General features: G+C 43.0%; 1 protein-coding gene across 8 annotated transcripts in view; it reads left to right on the top strand.

Moving 5' to 3' along the window:
• FUT8 (fucosyltransferase 8) overlaps positions 1-22460 on the top strand; it is a 187432-nt gene that overhangs the window by 45425 nt on the left and 119547 nt on the right. For 5 of the 8 annotated variants that reach the window (XM_056346062.1, XM_056346058.1, XM_056346059.1 and 2 more), the window contains one exon: positions 10672-10783. The gene's annotated coding sequence lies outside the window, so the exon portion shown is untranslated. Of the gene's footprint in view, positions 1-10671; positions 10784-15485; positions 15861-22460 lie in introns of those variants that run through there. The other 3 variants (XM_056346061.1, XM_056346063.1, XM_056346067.1) reach the window with 2 other exon arrangements.

The following is a 22460-nucleotide window of genomic DNA, read 5'->3' as shown; positions in this document are numbered from 1 at the left end:
CTCCTCAGTCTTTTCTCCTGGAAGTGTATGAAGATGATTTTATACCACATCACCACATAAGTTTCTCTCAATGTCTGCGTAATTGCATAATTCGGTCATGAATAATGTAACCAGGATAAACTCAAGGTGATGATGCCTTGTAATACTAAACTGTTATGTCTTCGATGCATTATGCAAAGTATGATTAACTCCTTGGGGTTATGTAGAAATCAGTTAGCCAGACTGTAAAGGTGTGAGACTACTAGGCTAGGTATTTGCTGGTATTTCAAATTGGCAACTGAGGTTAATTTGTTTGATTAAAAAATTAGCATTTCCAAGTTTTGCTGTGCTGTGGTTGTGAGGGCTCATTTAGCAAAAAATTGAGAAACAGGTTTATTTGTAGAGTGCTGCCCTAGAATAGGCAGGGAGAGATGGTTAAGCTTAATATTACATGGAGTGGAGGAGGCAAGGCTTCATTTACTCCGAAAGGCATCACTGATGCTTTTCTTTCACCTAAGAATCTGTATTGGATGTACTGGGTCAGACAAAAGGCCCAGTTAGCCCAGTGTTTCATGTCCAGTGCTGGCCATAGACACCTAGGGAAGAATAAGAACAAGGCAAACAGGAGTGATACTTCCCCCTAATACATTCCTGCGTTCCAACTGTTTTCAGCTCCAACACTTCTTGGGCTGCATGTGGTTTTGAGGTGTAATGCTTAGGAGACCTCTCCTTTGAGCTCAAGTGAGCTTTATGATCTGCAATGTCTTTCCAGCAAGAAGTTGCACAGGTCCACCACCTGTCATATGAAAAACCACCTTTCTTGTTTGCTTTGAACCTGGCTGCTGCCAGCTTATTCTCTTTTCCAGACCTACGAGTTCTAGCTAACTTAAATCATTCTCCGAATGGAAACCTTTCCTTTCACCTTTTAACATCACTGCTAGATTAGACCCTTTTGCCCTTTGATAGTACAAATTATTTAGTAGCTTTTCCAACAGTTAACCCCACAACTTCTATTGCATGGAAACGTTTCATTTCTTTGTATTCCTATATATTCATATATACCTGTCTGTCAGATTCTGAACTGGTGCAAACCTGTCAATTTGCTATTTCAAAGAAGCTCTATCTGTTTAGACCAAATGAAGCTGTGATCCAAGATTTGTTTTTCTTTTCACAGAAACACAGGTTTGTGATCCAAGATTATATTGCCAGTGATATAAATGTAATAAGCGTCTGAAGATTTTTACAACCTTAGTAGCCTATCTTAAAAATAATCAGTGATTTAAGTGTTCAAAATCTCCCTACAGAATTAAATGATAAAGAGAAGTTTGTAAAACAAAGTAGAACTGTGTTTTTTCCTGTTTGAATGTAGACCTACTTCCCAGTCGAATTTAGTCCAGTGTCACTGCTTTGGTGAGAATTAGGATTATGAAGACAGTATATGCCCTAGAAGTGCCTTATGTAGCTTATTCTGTGGAACACTGAATATTTCAATAGTGAATACTTAAATGTGAGTACGTTCGCAATGGCTAGGGTGGACAAGTAACCTCTACAAATGAAAAGTCCCGTAAATTGTGCACATTTAGGAGGAACATTCAGTAGCATTCAAAGTAAATGAACTTTTATGAACTGAGACAAAGAAAGATTGTAAAATAAGCAAAGTGGAGCTAATTAAATACTTTATACAAGGAGTCTGTGGAAGAAACAGGAGAAGGTGTAGGTGCAGCCTGCCTTTCTAACCACTGTGTTAAAAATCAACATGCAAATTGTTTACGCAGAAGTCAAAACCAAAGCAAGCAAACTGCTTCAGAGCTGGGCAGCATTCCACCCACGTAAGTCTTGTTACATCATGCCTTAAAACTGCCAGTGAGAGCTTCAGGGTATATTAAGATTGCAATGTTGCAATAATCCAAGCACCAGCTAATGAACCAAAACATGGAGCACACAGCTGGGGTTACTTTGCTTTGTAGAGTTGGTCACACTCTTATTGTATGCTGTCACTATATAAATATTAACTTTGATACAGACATATGCAATTTTTTAATAGTTAGATGAGTCCTCTGAGTCAATCATGCAATAAAGAGTTTGTTTATGAATTCCAAGCATGATAGCATTTAACAGGAAGTAAGTTACACAGCTGACTTTGACTGTGTTCAAACCTGCCAGGTGACGAACTGTATTTCACATTTAAGATATTAAACAGCTCTGTCATTCCTGGTAACCTTTGTGCCTTTATGAGAGTGGATTTTAGCTTCTTTTTGGCCTAATAAACTTTGGGCAGAAGGTAGCAAAGTGAAAAATTTGCTGATATAATTTAGTTTCCTCTCCTTCAGAGATCCAGAAGTCCAGTTTCAACCAGCTGATTTTGTTAAAGCAATGAATTTAAAGGTTGATCAGTGATATAGAATCATATACTTCACTAACTAAATACCTTTAATTACAGAAAAGTGAATGGCGACACTTGCTGTGGGAGGCAGGTTATTTGGTAACTGTTAGTGGCAGAACCTTCTTAGGTTTTTCTAGAAAGTATCTAGTGTACAATTCCTGTGCTCCTGAGAAAGATGAAATATATTTCTGTGTTGCAGAAGCAGAGCAAGTATGTTTCTTTAGAATAGGTCTATTAGTCTCAGCTTACAGGGAACCATAGAGCCCTCAGCATAGTTTTCAGCAGACACAAGGAATGCCGAGACGCTACAGCAAGTCACAGTATGGGCAGAGCACTGGATTGTGGATGGCATGCTTCCAGAACCGTTGCACTGCTTCTGTGCTGTTTCATAGTGCCAGCTTTAGACCTAGGTGCCTCTGCTGCTGTCCACTAGTTACTTAATCAATCAGCTGATTTATCAAATAAGATTGTTTTCTACCAGTTTGCCTCAATTCTGCAGGGCCACAGGGTGCAAAATTTTTCTAAACTATTTATTCCTAACTTCCTTCAGCGTGGATTCTGGGCCATATCTTCCTCTTGATGTCAAGGAATAGGACCAATTCATAGAACCATAGAATGTTTTGTGTTGGAAGGGACCTTAAAGATCACCTAGTTCCAACCCCCGGCCATGGGCAGGGACACCTGCCACTAAACCAGGTTGCCCAAAGCTCCACCCAGCCTGGCCTGGAACACTGCCGGGGATGGGGCATCCACAGCTGCTCTGGGCAGCCTGTGCCAGTGCCTCAGCACCCTCACAGTAAAGAATTTCTTCCTTATATCTAATCTAAATCTACCCTCTTTCAGTTTAAAGTCATTCCTCCTTGTCCTATTACCCTTGTAAAAGGTCCCTCTCCAGCTTTCTTGTCAGCCCCTTTAGGTACTGGAAGGCTGCTGTAAGGTCTCCCCAGGGCCTCTTCTCCAGGTTGAACGACCCTGACTGCCTCAGCCTATCTTCACAGGAGACGTGCTCCAACCCTATGATCATCTGTGTGGCCCTCCTCTGGACTTGCACCAACAGGTCCATGCCCTTTTTATGTTGGGGGCCCCAGAGCTGAACGCAGTACTCTAGGTGGGGTCTCACAAGAGCAGAGTAGAGGGGGAGAATCACCACCCCGGACCTGCTGGCCACGCTTCTTTTAATGCAGCCCAGGATTTGGTTGGCTTTCTGGGCTGTAAGTGCACCTTGCTGGGCCATGCTGAGCTTCTTGTTAACCATCACCCCCAAGTCCTTCTCCTCAAGGCTTCTCTCAATCCATTCTCTGCCCAGCTGGTATTGATACCAGGGGTTGTCCCGACCCAGGTGCAGGAATTTGTACTTGGCCTTGTTCAACTTCATGAGGTTCGCATAGGCCCACCTCTCAAGCTTGTCAAGGTTCCTCTGGATGCATCCCTTCCCTCCAGCATGTCAACTGCACCACTCAGCTTGGTGTCATTGGCAATTCTGCTGAGGGTGCACTCAGTCCCAATGTCCATGTCAGTGACAAAAATGAGGAGCGTCATTCATCAGTTCTTTATGGAAGTACTGCCAGTAGCATACCGTCAGCTGGAAGTAAGCTAGGTAGCCTCCTGCAATGAACTGCCTTCTGTTCTACATGATCTTTTAATTCGTGAGACCTTATTTTAAATCGCACGTGGTGTGCCAGTTGAAAACAGCTGCATGGGGCTCAGCACCCTTCACACTTACATGAACACTGGGATTATATTTACATTATTCTGCATCCACATTCATGCCATTTTCCTTAAGAAAGCTGGTAGCCAGGGAGTTTTCCCTTGGTGTGTACACAGCAGCGTTTTGGGAAGTGTAGCTTTGTATTCTCTTTCAACTTCTAAACCAGCTCAGTAGTACCTGAGGTGTACTACACCACACCATCTGTGTAACAGCTAATATTTTCAACTATTCACCCTCCAGGATCCCAGGGCATTTTCCAAAATAATATACAAGTGCCATTTCCTGAGAACTGTATGAGGCTTATTAAATAAATAACATCTGAATCTTACAGCTGAGTAAATATTCCACCCATTCAATAAAGCCTAAAGTGACAGTCTACATAGGGCGGGTCTCAGTAAGAGTTGAGGAGAGTCAGTATTACCAGAGAATATATAACCTACTGAAATGAAATTTGAACCAATAGGTCTGTTAACAGCCAGAAAGAACACCCAGGAATAGTGGGTGTGATGAAATCTTATCATAAAAAAGCAGCTCACCTGAATTCACTACCAGTTTGAACTTTAAAACAAAAAACTTCAATGCAATTAACCCCCTGCCACCAAGATACCAAGAAAAGAACAAATTTGTCATGCCAACAGAGAAACAAAACTTTGCAATGAATTTTGACAAAAACACGGTAGTGTCCAATATTATTTAAAAAGAAACTATAACATCAGTACTTGTTACATGCCATTGCTTTCCTCTGAAAGCCACCACCTATGTAATGATCTCAGAGCTCTCTTGCAAACGTTGGCTCATTGCCTTTGAGAAAGTTATCTTGCCATTCAGCAGATAAGGGTGGGAAAGGTAATGATGAACAGACTCATAAAGCTCATCAAAGTTCACACAACAAATCAACAGGAGAGCTTATAGGAGAAACATCTTCATTCCAGTTCATCCACTGTAGCTGTATTCAACTACATTTATAAGGTATTTCTAACACTGAGTTTATCCTGCTAGGTTAATATATACAAAATGTGTTAGGTTTTGAACAGCTGCCCTGCCAGAGGTTTGGGTTAATCCAGCACAGCCACACTTCTATAGGACAGCATTGTACACTTCTTCTTCAGAGTAATGAAGTTGAATTTTACCATTTACTTTGCACAAAATTTCAACAGTAGCCATAAAATTAATTTAAAATCTGGACAGAATAAACTGGAGAAGAGTAGATTGAAGAAAAATACCAGGACAGGAAATCCAGATCAGTTTTACTGTGCTGGTGAAGCTGATAGGCACTCGCTGGTCTTACTGAAAGACAGATTGCATGATTATCCAACAAAACTAGCAAAACCCACTTCACATGTTTATCTTTCAGCCACTTCCCATATTTCTCTTTCTTGTAGGAAGAAGACTACTGGCACTTAAGAGTAACAAAATAGCTTGAAGGTTTCTCTCCACTATCCACCAATAATAATTTCTGGCAATAGCAGCTATTTGGTTCATGTCAATTGACATTTTGAAACATTTAAAAATATCACAGTAGAGATTTAAAATGTTCTTTTACATGTGTTTTTTCTAGCTAAGAATATTTAGAAAGTTGTCTGTTTGTGACAACAGCCCTACCATTTCAAGAGGTGAAATGGTCAAAGGTTTTGTATGTTTTCTTATAGCTGTATTGATATTGAGAGAATGAGGTATGGCTGGCTGTCATGCAGAACTCAGAGGAAGTCATTGTCAGATGACACATGACCTGCATAATTTGTTAGGTGGGAGCAGAAGCTGCTTTGCTCTTCCTGGATGTGCAGAATATAATGCCAATCAAATGGGCACAGGCATTTCTTTCCAATAGGTGCTGTTGGTCAACTTCTAGGACTCTGCCTCTAGAAAATGCTTCTTAGTTGCTTATGCCTCCAAATCTTTTTCAGGTTTTTACAGACTGATATGTTTGCAGTATGCACAAAAATGTACTTCATAATAAAACAATTACGTAATTCTCTAATTCCATTATTTTATCTGTGTAAAGTTTTGTGTTACAGAAGTGTGAAAGAGAGAATAAAAATATAACGCTTATAATAATTATTATTATTGAAGCTGTCCTGGATAGTGACTGTTCTTTATGGAGTGGCTATAGAGGAACTCTGGAATGATTAAAAACTGCTATATAAATCCTGCTGCTCCAAGATCTGTGTTGCCATTAACATGCTTTTGACTTCTCCGTGCTTAAGAAGTCTCTACATATGTCAGTTCTCACCAGTTCCCTCTCATGCCATTCCTGTTTCTGTTATCACACATGAACTTGGCTGTAGGACCAACAGGAAACAGAAACATCAAAGGAAATAATAATTTGTTTTAAATTATGTTTGTAAAAGATTATGTAAACTTTTCATGCTTGATACCTCCAATGACAGAGGATCTAATCCGTCTTCAACCCTTCCCTGGAGGTAACTCTGAGAGTTCAAACAAATAGCAAGTCTCATTTGAACATAATGTAAATATATAACATACAGACTGTGTAAGATTTCTTTGGTGCACTAACCATGGTAAAGGGTAGTGTAAAATATGTTGCCGCCTATCAGCTGTTCTGTGGCCACCCTGCAAAGGTAAATTCAGTTAGGTGGAATTGATAGAGAATCTTTGCTAATATAAGACTGGATAGGTTATATATAAGATAGATTATATATGAGAGAGATAGGAAACTACTGGAAGGCTATGAAGATGGCTTTGGGCCTGGAGCATGCCTCTTGTGAGGAAAGGCTGGGAGAGCTGGGCCTGTTTAGGCTGGAGAAGACTGACAGGGGATCTCATCAATGTCTACAAATATCTTAAGGGCGGGTGCCAAGAGGATGGGCCAGGCTCTGTTCAGTGGTGCCCAGTGACCGGACAAGGGGAAATGGGCACAAACTGCAACACAAGAAGTTCCATCTGAGTGTGAGGAAAAACTTTACTCTGAGGGTGCCAGAGCACTGGGACAGGCTGCCCAGAGAGGGTGTGGAGCCTCCTTGTCTGGAGGTGTTCAAAACCCATCGGGACATGACTCTGTGGCACCTGCTCTAGGAGAACCTGCTTTAGCAAGGGGTTGGACTAGGTGGTCTCCAGAGGTCCCTTCCAACCCCAAATATTCTGTGATTCTGTTGTTTAGTCTACCACCTGCAGTATACATGAGAAGAGAAGAGCACAAAAAGAGGCTCACCCGTTTTGAGTCCTTATGATAAAGGAATTCTCATATGCTTCATCCTTTTGGCATAACCCTGAAATTAATAAAGCATTTCTCCCTAGATTCTCTGTGCAAATAAAAATGTTGTGGTACCATTTAAATAAGATGAAATTTAATCTCACACATGCACCGGCTTCACATACAAATTTTACTTCAGAACTGAAAAAAGTTTGCCTGCAGTAGGTATCTTACGATTACTACAAAAAAACACTACTACAGTAGTTAAGCACAGATTTGCTTAAAAAGAGAAAGTGGGTCTTTTAGCCCTCTTTAGTAATGGCCAAGTCAGTAACGGCCTTTTGTAGTAACCAGGTCCTAAACTGGGCAGAGCTCTGCTGATTTTTTTGTTGCTAAAAGGCATTGCAGCAAGTCAGCTTAATCTGGCCCAAGTGGCAGAAGAGAAAGCTGCTGTGAACAATGGTTGAATACTTCATCTAAGAACTATCAGACTTTTCAAAAATAGTAACTGTACATTACAATGTCGAACAAAGTCTGGCTGATTGTCACAGATACAACATAAATATATTTCAAAATTACTAGAGATGTCTGAATAATTTGGCTTTTCTAACTATATTGAATCGTATTTTCCTTCTTTAAGGTTAGAACTAATTGATTATCAAAAGAATCTAGAGAAAGAAATGAGATAGCCAGTTCCGAAACTTAGTAACAGTGCAGTGACTCTCAGTGTTAGTGCCAAAAGCTTTGTTTCTCCCCACTAGCTGACAGTTTCCTGGTTACAGTGGGACACCAAGGGAGCTGCCATCAAGTGGGAATGTTTGTTAGATGTTAGAAGCAAAACCTCAAACAACCTTGGCATTTGGCGGAGAACACACACAGACAGGCATGCCAGAGCAGCGTGCTGACAACAGCCCTTCGTTCCCAACAGCCCTTCGCTTCCAGCAAAGAGCCTGGTATGCTTTGAACCAGCTGGAGTTTTTTCCAGGCATGGTGGAGTTAAATAAGTGAGAAAGAAAGTCCTGAGTACATCTATCACTGTAGCTGCAAGTAGATGTTTTACCTCAATTGTAAGGGAAAGGCTTGTTCTAGTTCCTGCTGGTGGAAGTGAAGGCTGTATTTCTTTTCTGGTAGATACTTTATGACTGTGGGGAGGTTATTTTATTTCATGAGGTACAAAGTCGCGCTTTATACTTGTTTGTTAGCCAGTCTTTGCTTTGTGCCCATGCTGCTAGAAACAGTAACGAAATTCAGCTGAAGGCCCTGCATAACTTTTTAATTTCCAGGTAGGATACAGTATCTGGTTTATCAGGCACTTGCTAGGGAGGTAGATCCTTTTTCTTAATGTACTTGCTAGTGGAAGGAAAAACTGGTCATTCAAGTTACATGCAGCACATGTGATTTGAGAACGGGCTGATAAGTAAACGGTACTGATAATTGATTTTGCTTGCTTATTAGCTGTTTTTCCATTTGTGGCAAATACTAGTAGATCTAATAACAAAGAAATGCTCTTGGGACATTTAAAGAACTATTTCACCTGTAGCTACTGATGTAATAATAAATTAACAGAAATTAGTCAAAACCAAAATAAAATAAAGTTAATGAAAGCTTCATTGAATAAAATGTGCATGTCTTGTGTGGTTTTGGTTTACAGAAGCATTTATGTTGAGAACTCAGCAGTTTCATGTGACTTGCTGGGGCCGGTGCTATGGACTGTCTTTCTCTGGCAGATCTTTTATTAGCTGATCATCCTTTGAAAGCATGTGCATAAACCATTTGCAAAGACAATGCTGAGAAAGAGGACAGCTGGGGTCATTATTTGAAAAGGCACTAGTATTTTTCCTATGAGCCACAGATAAAATGTTCCAGATTTCTGTTTCAGGCTGTAAAGCAGACCAGGCTGTTCTTGAGTGTAAGTTTACCTTCACAGGAAATCCATTGTTTGGAAAGCTAATGGAGCCACCACACCCCTGTGTGCACACAGATGGGCTCTCGGATAAGTTCTTGTTCTCCAAGGGACACGAATATCTAGAAATTATCTGATAATGTTATTGTTCAAGTTCCAATAATTGAAAATCCTACAAGAAATGATACATTAATTTGCATGAATTTATTGGAGTAGGGAACTTGATCTGAGTGAGGAAGGGAATTAGCAAGTAGGAATTACAATGTCCAGTCCAATGCAAAGTCCAATCCAAATTCAGTTTCAGATTAGGTCCTACTGAAACAGTAGATCATGTGCAATACATTCAGCATCTTTGGGCAATTCAGTTGGAAAACATAGTTGCGAAACTCAATTTGTTTATATGACACTTCTGATGGTTTGAAAAAGGTAGTTTTCAGTCATACACTTCCCTTGCTCTTTATACAAATAGCCTGGCTAAATACAAGTAGATTTTTAGAGGAAAAGCTAAAGGCACATTCTTACCACCAGCATAATCCTGAAAAATTTGAAACTCTTACCTCAAAATTTAAAGCACATGAAAGAAAAGAGATGGAGCTTTAAAAATGCTGGTTCAAATGGGTGGTAGTTTATGAAATCAAATATTTCTGCTATAAGGAACTGAAATGGGTTCTTAAAGTGGGAAGTGCTGGGCCGACTTCAGGTGACAGTGTCCATGCTGCAGCTAGCCCAGCTAGTAATGCAGGTTGCATTGTTGGATTTTAATTTTGAAGCAGCTTTTACTATCCATAGTTTTGGATGATCCAAATCACACTTTTGGATAATTTGTATTTTACTGATTCATCTGCAGGGACAAATGATTGTGCTTACATAGCTGTGCTACTTGCAGCACAATTTTTAAAAATATACAGGGAGAAGATCCTTTTGTCTTTGCATTTACAGTGCTGTCTTTCCAATATTATGAACACACCGTCTGTACTCTGCAGAGATGCGCAGACTGCTGCTGTGACAGTGAAGCTGCCCCTGTTTCATTCACTCAGAAGAGATACCACAGTGCAGCAATATTTTCCACATAACCACAGGCATCTCTGATGTTTATTGAACATTCACAATGTGATTTTTTTGACTATGTGACCTGCCCGGCTCATTTTAAGTGTTTGTACTTCGCTCCTTTTGACATTTAAGTCTGCTTGTTACAAAAACAGTGTGTGGACAGAAACAAACTGGTATGACACATTAAACCCCATCATAACTCAAAGGGAAGTGTTGTAAAAGTGGAAGTGTCAAGAAAGTACAGGTTTACACAGATTTGTGTAAACACTTTATTCAAATGCTTTGGATACAGATAAACAGTCCTTGTGCAATATTTGTTATGGTTTCACCTGCTTTCAGCTGGAAACTGAAAGTGTTTTGATAAATGGGACAGAAAAGTTTGTTGAGTTGCTCTGCAGCTGCAAGTACTTCTGTACGTTATACCGAAGTGCTATCTTACAATTTGTAACAGCAGTCTTGGTAATACATTTATTTTATTTTATTTTATTTTTTTCCAGAGAGGAGGAACCATTACCTTGTACTGCACTTGTGATGATTGGCTGGACCTGCTGGCATTTCCTGAAAAACGAGAAATAGGGGTTTTGGTGATATTCTTAAATGGGCACAGATGTAAGTCTTAGTTAAGATGTTTTAGAAAGATTTTTATTATTGAAATCCTATTTTAACTGAAACTGAGACTTAACAAGTACAAGATCAGATTTCAAATGGGTGGAAAAGGCAGGGAAAATTGAGGGCTACAAAATAAATATTTGATGGACCCTTTAAAACATTCTTTGGAATTTAAGAAATTTGGTTTTATATCAAATGGTTGATAATATTCTTAGGCATTTTTTAAAAAGTTATATTCAACTTTGTCAGTTTCTGTAATCTCACTGCTAATTGTGATATGATTTTCCTTTAACCCTCATGACATGTTTTCTTTAATTCTTATTTTCTGGTTGCATTTCTGCAGATAAAAGCATCTGGCTTTCCTGACTGGTACAGTGTCTGGGTACTCATAATGAGTTGACTTCTAAGTGGAGGATAAATGAACTCATTTACATGTCTATATTCTTTCCCAGCTTCTCCTCCTCCCCAATATATGCGATTTTTATATAGGAGGGACAATGGTGTAACACCCGCCTACTCCAGTTCCATTTTTTCAAATGTAATTTCTAAATTTGTTTATTAAATATACTGGCTCTAAAGCTGTTCCTACCCATGCCTTATTCCTACTTTATATGAGGAAATAACATTTGGATAAATTATGCTAAAAAGTATATCATTCTTTGTAGCAGCAAGAAAAAAAAAATGCCTGTAACCCTCTCCTGTTGTGATTTTGGTTTTAGTGGTACTTGTGCTCTACTCTTTTATAGTGGTTTGCAATAGGTAATATAGAATAGCTGGCATGAAGTAAGCTGGTTTACACGCCCAAGCTGCACATGCAGGAATTCAGATGAATGTGTGGTTTAACTCTGGTGTCACCTGTAGAACTGGAGGTCTTTATAAGTGAAGTATTTGCGAGGTACAGTTATACTGCAATAAATAAAAAGTGTTTAGAAAACCTATGGAAACCAAAACCCCAAACTGATGCTTAATAAAAATACCCAAATCAATTCCAGAATTAGCTTTTAAAATGCATTCCAGCTCTGTTGATTCCTCCTTTCAAGCATACTTCTACTACTGTGATAGATAAAAATTCAATCTGCTTCTACAGTTTTTGAGGCCATCATACAACTCTATAGGATAAGGATTTAAGAAGTCAGGTATCTTTATAGAAGTTGGTGGTATCCATTAAGGCTGCTGTATGACACTGGGGTCTGGACCTAGTGAAGAAGAGGAGACAGCTCACATTGCATGGAGAAAGAATTTGTTCACAGAAGTAAAGTTTTGTCTCCTGGGAGGGTCAAATGTGGACTCCAGAAGGTGTTTGTGTATTTGGGGGTGGGTGGGTGGGGGTGGAGCTGGGGGTGCAAAGTTAAAATATCTTTTCATTTTAACTCAAATGCTACTCAGAGTAACTTCTGAGACAGGTGGCAGGATGTCTCATCAAAGTGAAACTAGAGTTGCCCTGCTGAGACTCCACCTGCTATGTAAAAGTACTACCACCTTCCTGCCAAATGGAGAGAATTACCTGACTCCAGCAGACTTTAAGTCTGTGTCAGTTAAAAGTGATTCATTAGGGCTGTGAGATTAAGCACTACAAAATTACAAAAAATCTACTGGACAACTAGAACTAGAACCCTCCACCTTGAAACTGCAGAATTAACATAATCAGTTTCTTAATTATAGGAGTAAAAAGTGTCCCATGTTCTGGTGTAAATTTCCCTTCCCAAGGGTTTCAGAGCATCCACAAACCAAGGCTCTGACCCTTGGCCACCTGATGAAGGAGTTGGTGGAGTCAAGAGTGAGGTTCTACATTTAACAATGAGATTTTTGTGATAAAAAAAAAAATTAGCTACTGGCCCTTTAGTCTGGTTTGGGAAATGTCCTTCTAAACATTACGTACCTGCTGCATTTAGCATTTGTAAAAAGTTAGTGCTCTGTAAGAGCACGACCCTCTGAAGCTTTTCATCTCTCTCACTAGTCATTTAATTAGTCACTAGTCACTGCTCAGGTCACCAATTCCTCAAAATAAAAATGCGGCTGATAGCAGTAGCTGCTATAGCATGGTTAGAACCAGAACACAAATAAAAATAACTCATAACTGTACAAGTTATGGGCAGATTGACCACATCTCATCCACTGGTTTCTCCAGTGGATACTGGGTCAATCCTAGTACTATAATGTTTTCTTTAAGATAATATGCCTATAGCACAGAGTATCATGGACTTGAAAGCAAATAAACCAGCAGTAATATCCTCATTGCATTAAGCAATCACTTGAAATGCATTTAATTTCACACCATGGTAAGTACAACTGAAATCATCACAAGCGTATTAATGAAATAGCCACTTTTATTTTAGTCCTGATTTTCATTCAGTTTGCGGACATTGTATCTCAGAACTGTTTGCATTGAAAGTACCCTAATATTTTGTGGGTTAGTAGACAGATTAATGTCTATAAAAGTGTTTTCCTGTTAGACAGGGAAGACATATCAGAAGCAGCTCTTCAGTTTTCAGATGATTCCCTGACATTTTGTTTTCTTTCAGAATGTTTCTTTAGGTGAGATCCTCCAAGCAAAAGCAACATGCAGTTAAAAGTGTAATTTGGAAAGCTGTGCCTCAGTTATGGTTCATCTTGATGCAGCTTAGAATCATAGAATGGTTTGGGTTGGGAGGGACCTTTAAAGGTCATCTAGTTCCACCTCCTCTACAATGAGCAGGGGACATCTTCAACTAGAACAGGTTCCTCAGAGTCCGGACCAACCTGACCTTGAGTGTTTCTAGGGATGGGGGCTTCCTTCCCTTACTTGTACTGCATGCACTTTTGGCCTTTTTGCATGTATTTAGACTTTGCAAATGTTTTTGATTTGTGGTACTGTGGTTTCTCCCCCGTCAAGAGATGGTAGGATAGCAAGTTTAATGTTTTTCATAATACTTTAATTTTTCTTACTTTTTTCCTATGCATGCCTTAGCAATAGATCACTAGTGGATTTATATCACAAATGGAAAATGTCTCTAAGCTGTTCTGAAACAATAACTTTTTTTTTCTTTTACCTGTGTAAATATTATACCTAACCCAATGGGTTTCTGAATCCAAATCCCTGACTCTGTTTGAAGGTGTGATCACAATGTAAGTGTTACTTGCAACAACTATGATAGTAATAGGGGCTAGCAGCAGCAACTCAATACTTGACAGCCATTGGCAATCTGCTTACAATTTCAATTTCTAAACTAATCTCTAGTGCTGTTAGTTAGGATTTAAAACCTTAGGGAAAATAGATATATTCATTATTTTTGCATTTCCAGATCTCTCTGGAAGGTTGCTATGGGCACAGAATATTATAATTCTTCTTTCTGTCCCCCCGACGATGCTTGCAGCAGCTGTGCCCCAAGCTCCACGTTAGCAGGTAGCTGACCCATAACACAGAAAGTCGAAAGAAAAACCAAGAGACGCTTGCATAGGCCTTATAAGCACATTTGTGAATGTTTACAGTTCTGGGGAAAAAGAAGAAAGAAAAAGAAAAAAAAGAGGGCTTGTGGAACAAGCTGGAGAAGACGAAGTGTGAACGAATACGTGACAGAGCACTGATACGCAGGACAGCTCTTCTGAGACTGGTAGGGGGTGTAAGAAGGATGCGATAGTTACAAAAAAATCCATCCCTATCAGGTCTGGCTTTTACACAAATTGTAGCAGACTGAAACACACTCCTGCTGTGAGTCCCACTCCACATGCTACCTTGCCACCTCTGCCATTTCATCTCCCAAGAACACTGGAACATTCCCAGCGCATGTAACAAACTCTGAAAACGTGTATAGTTTTCCCATGTGAACGCTTAGGATATTAAGTTACATTAAATGCCCTGAAATCTTGCATCTACCTCAGTTCACCTGTGCTTACGTGCACTTTCATGAAGTATTCTGATAAGCAACAGGAACAGAGGAAGCCATAGGTGCTAAGGCGGCGGTCAGGCAGGGGTGCCAAGACAGCGCAGGCCTCCTGCTCTCGCCCAGCAGCCGCGGAGCACGCCTTTTACTCTCTTAACCCGGCACCGTACCGGATTTCTCTCCTTTGCAGGGACCAGCGGATCAGGAAAAAACCAAACACACCACACTAAGCCGCTCCCGCGGGCAGGGTGCGACGGCACCGCGGGCGGCGATGCGCCTGTTGCGGCGGCCGCTCCGGCGGGGGGCTCCGGGCAGCGCCTGCCACCTACCCGCCGCGCCCGGCCCAACCCGCCGCCCGGGAGCGAGGCCGGCCCCGGCGGAGGGATGTCTCACGGCAGGGCCCGACCGGCACCGAAGGGCCGCCCCGCCCGCCGGCGCCTCACCCCTCGGCACTGCCCCTCGGGAAGGGGCACCGCAGCGGCGGCGGCTCAGCCGGGCGCCGCTCCCCTCACACGCCCGTCGCCGGGATGAGCGCCGGCGCTCCCCCCCCGCCCCCCCCGCGGGCCCTCGCCGCCGCCCCGCGGCCCCGCGGCCGGCAGGGGAGGCGCGGCGGGCGCCCCCGCCCGGTCCCCGCCGGGGGGTGTTGGGGGGCACGGACACGCCAGCCCCGTCCCGCAGGCCCCGGGCCGCCCGCTCCCGCCGGGCCGCGGGGTGCGGGGCGCGCGGCGGCGGGCGGCGGGGGCGCTCCGGGAGGCGCTCCCCCCCGCGCATGCGCAGCGCGCGCGCCAGCGCTCCGTGACGAGAGCACTCCGCCGGCACCAGGAGCCCGACGCGCGCGCTCATAGGCTGCCTGGCCCCGGCCGGCGCGCGCCCGCGGCGCGGCTCTTCCTAGTGCGCTCGCGGGGGCGCGCGCGCCGTCGCTGGCGCCGTCGGTTGCTGTCGCCGCTCGCTGCACGGCGTACGCCGCTCCTCGCTGTCAGCTGCTCGCGCGGCGCTCCCCGCCCTCGGCGCGCGCGCTGTCCGCGTCTCGCGCTCCGTCGCCTCAGTCCGCCGGCGGCTCCGTTAAGCGGCGGCGGGTTCCTGCTTCCGTCTCCTCGCCGCGGTGTCCCCCCGCCCTCCCCTCCCCCTCGCCGCCCCGCCGCTCGCCCCGGCGTCTCCCCGCGCCCGGCACCCTCGGCGACGGCAGCGCGGGCCCTGCCAGCGGCGCCGGCACTCGGGTAAGGGGATGCGGGGGCTGAGCGGGAGCCACGGCGGCGGGGAAGCGGGTGCCGAGCCGAGACCGCGACCGCGCCGCTCCGGGCAGCGCTCCCCATCCCTCCCCCCGGGCCTGGCGCCGCCGCCGCTGCGACTCGGGCGCTGCTCGGCAACGGCTGCCGCCGGGGTGGCGGTGGCGGGGAGGGGGCCGGTCCCCCCGCCCTGTGCCGGGGTCCCCCCGCCCTGTGCCGGGGACCCCGTGGGCTCCCTCGCCTGAGGGGCGCTGGCGGGGCCTGAAGCCGCCGGCGAGCGCGGCGAGGGAAGGGGAGGCCGGGACTCGGTGGGCGGCCGGGGCATCACCATCGGCAGCGGGGCCGGGCCGGGCCCAGGCGGGAGGTGTTGCCCTGGGGAGCGGCGCGGGCGGCAGGGTCCGGCGGCGGGGAGCGCGGCCGCCGCCGTCCTGCGCGTCGCGGCCGCAGGGCGCGGGGGGCGGCCTCCAACTTTCCTTGTCCCGGGAGCTAGGGCCGCCCGGGGGCCGCCCGGGTTTGGCAGAGGGAGACGCACGGGAAGCGTGGGCTTCGTGCACAGACCTTACGCTCCAGGGCCCCTCGGTAGCTCGAGGAAGTGCTGGGCTTACAAGGGTGCGGAGCCATCGGTTGTTGCCAGGGGCTTTTCCCACGGCGACCCTTGCAGCATCTCGGCACGTTTAACCGCTTTGGTCTTGGATTCTGTTACTGATAAGGCGCCGGCGATTTTTCCTCTAGTCAAGTGTGTGCACAATGTATGCTCGGGTCTTTCACACGCATGTGCGGGTGTGTACCTGCTGTGTTGTAGATGCTCTCCAAAGACCATGCTGTGACCCTCTGCTTTCAGAAACTCATGACTGGGGGTACAGGAATAGGTAGACTGTAATGCCGTGGTGGAGGTTGTACCAAAAAGCCTACGGGCATAGACATCTGCTGAAAAATTGCTTGTTGAAAGACCGTAAGTTCTTTGGGGCTGTACCTGCTGTCCTTGTGTCCTCAATGCACACATGGTGCACTGTGATACACATGCTGTGCGTGTGTGGATGTGGAAAACCACAGTGTGTTCAGAAGGTTCTTCACTTCCTGTGATCTTGTATTAGCACTTCCCACTGCCTTTGTGTGTGTACTGAAATATACAAGTCTGTTGAAATGTGTATGTTTCAGTATAAACATGTATACTGAAACATACAAGTCCACTGAAATGTGTTTCAGTATCTGCATGTACACATGTAATTTCTCTACCCCAAAATGCAGCATTTTAATGTCTAGACCTTAACTGAAAGCTGATAGAATAAATACTTCAGAAAGGGTGCTTAGGCATGAATTTTTTTTATTATTATTTTATAGTATTAATCTTTTTTTCCTCTTTTTCTAAGTCATTTTCCACTGTAAATTGTCAAAAACTTTAGAATCTGAACTGCAAAAGCAAACAAATGGCCAACATTGCCTGTGCTGCTGGTGCTTGGGGTAGTTTTACAGAAGGCTCTGTTACAGTTCCTTCCATTATTAAAGCAAGCTAGTTAGCAGGAGTTTGTGGCTATGCTTTGATGTATTTCCAGCAGCGTCTGTTTCACTGGTTATTACAGGTATGCCTACTGCCAGACTCTTATTGATACTTGTTAGGGTTTCATGAATGTGTGTAGCTGAAACTGACAAACTAGTGTACTGCAAAGTTTGCATATTTTCCCATCAACATGTAATGAGACAACATTTTTTCAGTGGTGAAAGTGTAATTAATTATTCATATTTTCTGAGCAAGCAGTTCAGTAATGAGGGAAGGGTAGGAATCAACTTGGAGAGTTGCATCATGCAAATTCACTCTTTTAGTGATGCAGCTGCCAGGACATTTGACAACTGGGAAATACAGAGGGTCAGATTAGAAGTTGTAGCTTGCTTTCTCTTTTACTCTTGCATCTTTGTTTAGTATCTTTTAAACCGTCAAGATTTTAGTTCTAGCTAATATTAGAACAAGAAAAAAATGTTAAGTATACTTGCTGGAGTAGAAATGGAGCTAATTCACCGTAAGTGAATTAGTAAGGGTAGTACTAAACCACATAGGGACTTCCTTTTGTTTTGGAACCTGTGGTTTACGATCACTTTATTGGGACTGCAAACAGAGGCTTCATTGTGTAGTGGAATGTTTATATACTACAAATATTGCACACCATTGATAGGATTAAACAGGAAAATTGTAATTTTGGTCCATTCCAGTTTCTCTGTAGCTGTATAGAATTGTTGCTTTATCTGTCAGATCTGTTCTAAACCAAATGATTTTTCCAGTCTTGGAATTTATGTACAGTAAAAAATAATCAACAATAATTTGACTTATACATTATGTGATTAGCCTGTTCATTGACATTTAAGGGGATAAAGATGAAGAAGATTTGGACTTCAGTATTTAAATCTTGTTGGAGAATCAGAATGTAAAATAAAAAGTAATTACTATAATCTTAGGCTGGTCTGGAGGGGGAGCTAGTGTCAAAGCAAAATGTGACCATTTTTTTCCAGAGGTATTCAAAAGCTTGCTGTTTGGTCATAGAGTATGCTTCTACTACAATAACAAAAACAAATGTAGATGATGCATGCTATGTATGATTGCATTAATATGCATCTCTTATATGATAAACATAATCTTCAAGTGAAGTGATGTGTGTATTTTTTAGGGAAATTGTGCGTATGTTTTGCTACTATGCGACAAAAACTATCTTCAAAGAACTTTGAAGTTGTGAGATCAAGCTCTGATAAATGATCAAATGCCAAAGTAGGGATTCTTTTAAGAACTGTAGCTTGGCCTGTACATGGCTAAATGTTACACTTTCCCCTACAATGTTTCTTTTAGTATACAGCATGGAATGACATAATTGTGTTCAGTTAGCAATATTGAATCTTTTTCCTTGGTATAGGATGAGGTGTGGCCTTACTATTTGTTATGTGCTGTTCATACTGAACCTTCATCATTTCCTCTTGCTGTTTCATTACCTTCAGTCTCTAGTGCTTGCATGTTTTGCTAGTAATATTTTCACAGAAGTCTCTGGAGATGTTATGTGTCCCTTCATGCTGAATATCCAGTGTAGGGCCTTTATGATACTATTTTTCAAAATAATCTATCAAGTGTTTTAATGATTTGCATGTTCTAAAATGTTTTCTCATAAAGGTCTGTCTCTGTATGTAATTTACTCTAACAATAACCTGGCTTTTTTTTTCTTTTTTTTTTTTTTTTACAGATCCCTTAACAGGGATCCATGAATGCATATGCTAGAGAAGACCTCATTGTTTTAGTGTTTTAGTATGGTGTCTGTTGATTTAGACTGCAAGTATAAATAGTTAGATCTGCTGCAGCATTAACCCTGAGATACTAAGTCCAAAATTTTGATAAAGAGTGGATTGCCCATTGAAAGTGTGTGTGTGTGTGGGGGGGGTTGTGGTGGTGTTTTTTTTGTTTGTTTTTTTTTTTTTTAGAGGTGAATTGCTTGCAAGGGACAAGAAGAAAATCAGATTTCTCTGGGACAATATTAATTCCCTTTCTTTTCCTGCAAGACCTGTCTTATTAACAGCACACTTGCCAACATTTGCAGTGTACATAGCAAAGTCCTTTTATATTATAGTGTCATTATTTAAATATTTTGTAATATCTTGTTCAGTAATACACCAAGAGTACCTTGTGCACAAGGGCACAGAGAACACGATATAATTTTAAATTTTTGTGATGTGACTATAATTTATTTTTTTAAACCAAGGGCTAGTTTTTTGGTACTTACCTGTTTAAAAAAAATAAAATTCTTTGCGCATAAACAAAATGTTTCAACATGCTAGATCAAAAAATGCAGCAACCCTGATGGACAGGAGGAAGCCTATTAAGTGGGATTGCATTATAGCATGTAAGTCTTTAGAAAGGCTGAAATTTGTATGTTTTTCCATGAGACTTACGCCACTTGAGCTAGCAGAGAATGTGATACTAGTAGTTTCTAATTCATCTGTGGTCCAAGTGCTATGGTCTTGACATGGTTTTCTAAGATTTTCAAGTGTTTCAAGGCAGTGATGAAACTTGGGCATCTTGCGTTCTATTCCAGGCTCTGGGAATGAACATGTTCTGGTTGTTGCTGACTTTTCTGCTTATTTCTTCTGTGATACCTACTTAAATATCTTCCTGTCCCCGTCTTTTTTGCCCTATTCCAAAATTTTGGTTTCTTGCTAAAGGGCTTCTTATCTGAGATCCAGAACTGTTGTGCAGGAAGAGTCTAACTAGTAAATTGTTTAGCCCAGTGTTCTTCCACTGTTTGAATCCTAACTAGCTATTTGCACTCCTATCTGCTGGTCTCAGGCTTCAGTCCACTATCCTCAGCTTCACACCCAGTTCTCTTATTATGGCTAGGATCTGTCCTCTCTGTGTTCTGCATTTCCACTGGCTTCTGTTCTATTTTCTGAAGTTTTTCAACTTCAGTGTTGTACTTCATTCTGGTTTTCCGGCCTAGCTGGTCTCTCATCCAAATTTGTTTTTTTCCTTTCTTGCTGGTCTTCTCACCCATATCAGATTTGGTTTGTATCCCAAATTCAAGATTCTGTTCACAGTGTCAACTGTATTGGCTTTTTCCCTGCATTGCAGATCTTTCTTCAGTCAAGTCCAGTTGGTCCTCCTCTTTTCCACCCTTTTGTTCATGTGTATAGCTTATCTCTTCATGCTTGCTGGGTCCAGCAGGATATCACTGAGAAGCAATTTAGATGCCAGTGGTCCATCCTGATACTCAGGGAAACAAACAGGCCTATCAAGAGATGAGCTTTGCTCGGCAGGGAACTCATGTCTGAAGCTCCAGTGCAAAAATAGTATATACAAGCAGTGGAAGCTGGGATGGGCTACAGAGGAGAAATTTAGAAACATTGTCCTGGTATTTGGGGATGACATCAATGCTTACCTAGAGATGACACTTGCAGGGGAGGTCAAGGGCAGCAAGAAGAGTTTCTTCTAGTACTTTAGTAGTAAAAAGCTGGACTAGTAAAATATGGGCTTCTTTCTGAGTGTGATGTGTCATTTAGTGACAGTGGACAAGGGTAAGGCTGAAGTATGCAATGCCCTTTTTTCCTTAGTGAGTCTTCACTGACAAGGTCTCCCCGGGTCTCTGTGCTTAATGGCAGGGTTTTGAGAAGAGTAGCTACCAGCAGTGGATGAGGATTGAGTCAGGGCTTATTGAGAGAACTCAAATCATACAAGTCCAAATGGATTGTGTCTGAGGCTGCTGATTGTGCTGGACAGAGACACAGTGGGATCCCTCCCCATCATCTTTGAAACAACTTGGATATCAGGAGAGCTTCCCGATGACTGGAGAAAGGCATATGTTTTACCTTTCAAAAAAAAGCCAAAATACAGTCCAAGGAGGTACAAAGCTGGCTAGCTTCCTTTTCATCCCCGAGAAAATAAAGGCATGGATATTCTTGGAATATGTTTCTGGGTACAAGAAGTAGTTGGGAACAATTGGCATGGATTTATCAAAGGTAAATCATGCATGTCTAGCCTGACTGCCTTCTGTGGTAAAATGGCTGAATTTTTGGATGAGGGGAGAGCGGTGGATTTCCTTTACCTGGACTTTGGCAAGGCTTTCAACTCTGTCTCCAGCAATGTTCTTGTGTTCATATTTGGACGTAACAGTCTGAGTGGATGGAACACTAGATGAGTAAAAGACTGGTTGGATGGATAGACTTAGAGAGTAGTGCTTAAATATGTCTTACAGAGAGGTTGGTAACAAGTGGGGTACTGCAGGGGTTCAACCTGAGAAGGTGATAGAGTATGCAGTTGTGCTTGCAGATGACACCAAACTGGGGAGAATAGGTGGTATGCATGAGGATGGGGCTGCTATTCAAGGGGACTTCGGTACTGTGAACAGAAGGCTCATCTGGAGCCTTATGAAATTCAAGGACAAATGCAAAGCTCTGCAGCTGGGAAGGAAGAGCACCTTGGAGTGATGCAAGCTGGGGACTGACTGGCTGGGAAGCAGTGCTGCAGGAGAAACCTGGGGTCCTGGTGGACAGCACTCTAACTGTGGGCCAGCAGCAGCATGCCCCTGCAGAAAAGAAGGGCAACAACATCCTGGGCTCTATTAACAGGAACATAGCCAGTAGATGGAGGGAAGTGATTATCACTCTACATTAGACCACATCTAGAGTACTGCACCCAGTTTTGGGACCCTCAATACAGGAAAGACATCAATAAACAGAATTTAATTTGGTGAAGGGCTACCAAGATGGTTAGGGACCTGGAGCACTTGCCCTGTGAGGAAGGCTGAGAGAGCTTCGTTTTTTTTCCGCTGGAGAAGAGGTGGCTTCAGGGGATCTAACAACCACCTCCTGGTGTCTTTGAGATCTCTGAGAACATGGAGTCAGGCTCTTTACTGAGGTGCATGGGAGGACACGAGGCAGTGGTCGTAAATTGAAACAAAGTTAGTTCAGACTGGATATAAAGGAAAACTTTATCAGTGTAAGCATAGTCAAGCTGTGGAAGAGGTTGCCCAGAGAAGCTGTGTAGGCTCTGTATTAGAGGTTTTCAAGACTCAAGTGGATAAAGCTCAGAAATCTGGTCTGTTCTCATCGTTGACACTGAGCAGGAGG

The sequence above is a fragment of the Falco biarmicus genome, chromosome 7 (assembly GCF_023638135.1).
Source record: "Falco biarmicus isolate bFalBia1 chromosome 7, bFalBia1.pri, whole genome shotgun sequence".
In the NCBI taxonomy this organism is placed as follows: domain Eukaryota; kingdom Metazoa; phylum Chordata; class Aves; order Falconiformes; family Falconidae; genus Falco; species Falco biarmicus.
The sequence above is the reverse complement of the archived record's forward strand: the minus strand, read 5'-3'. Positions and strand labels throughout refer to the sequence as shown.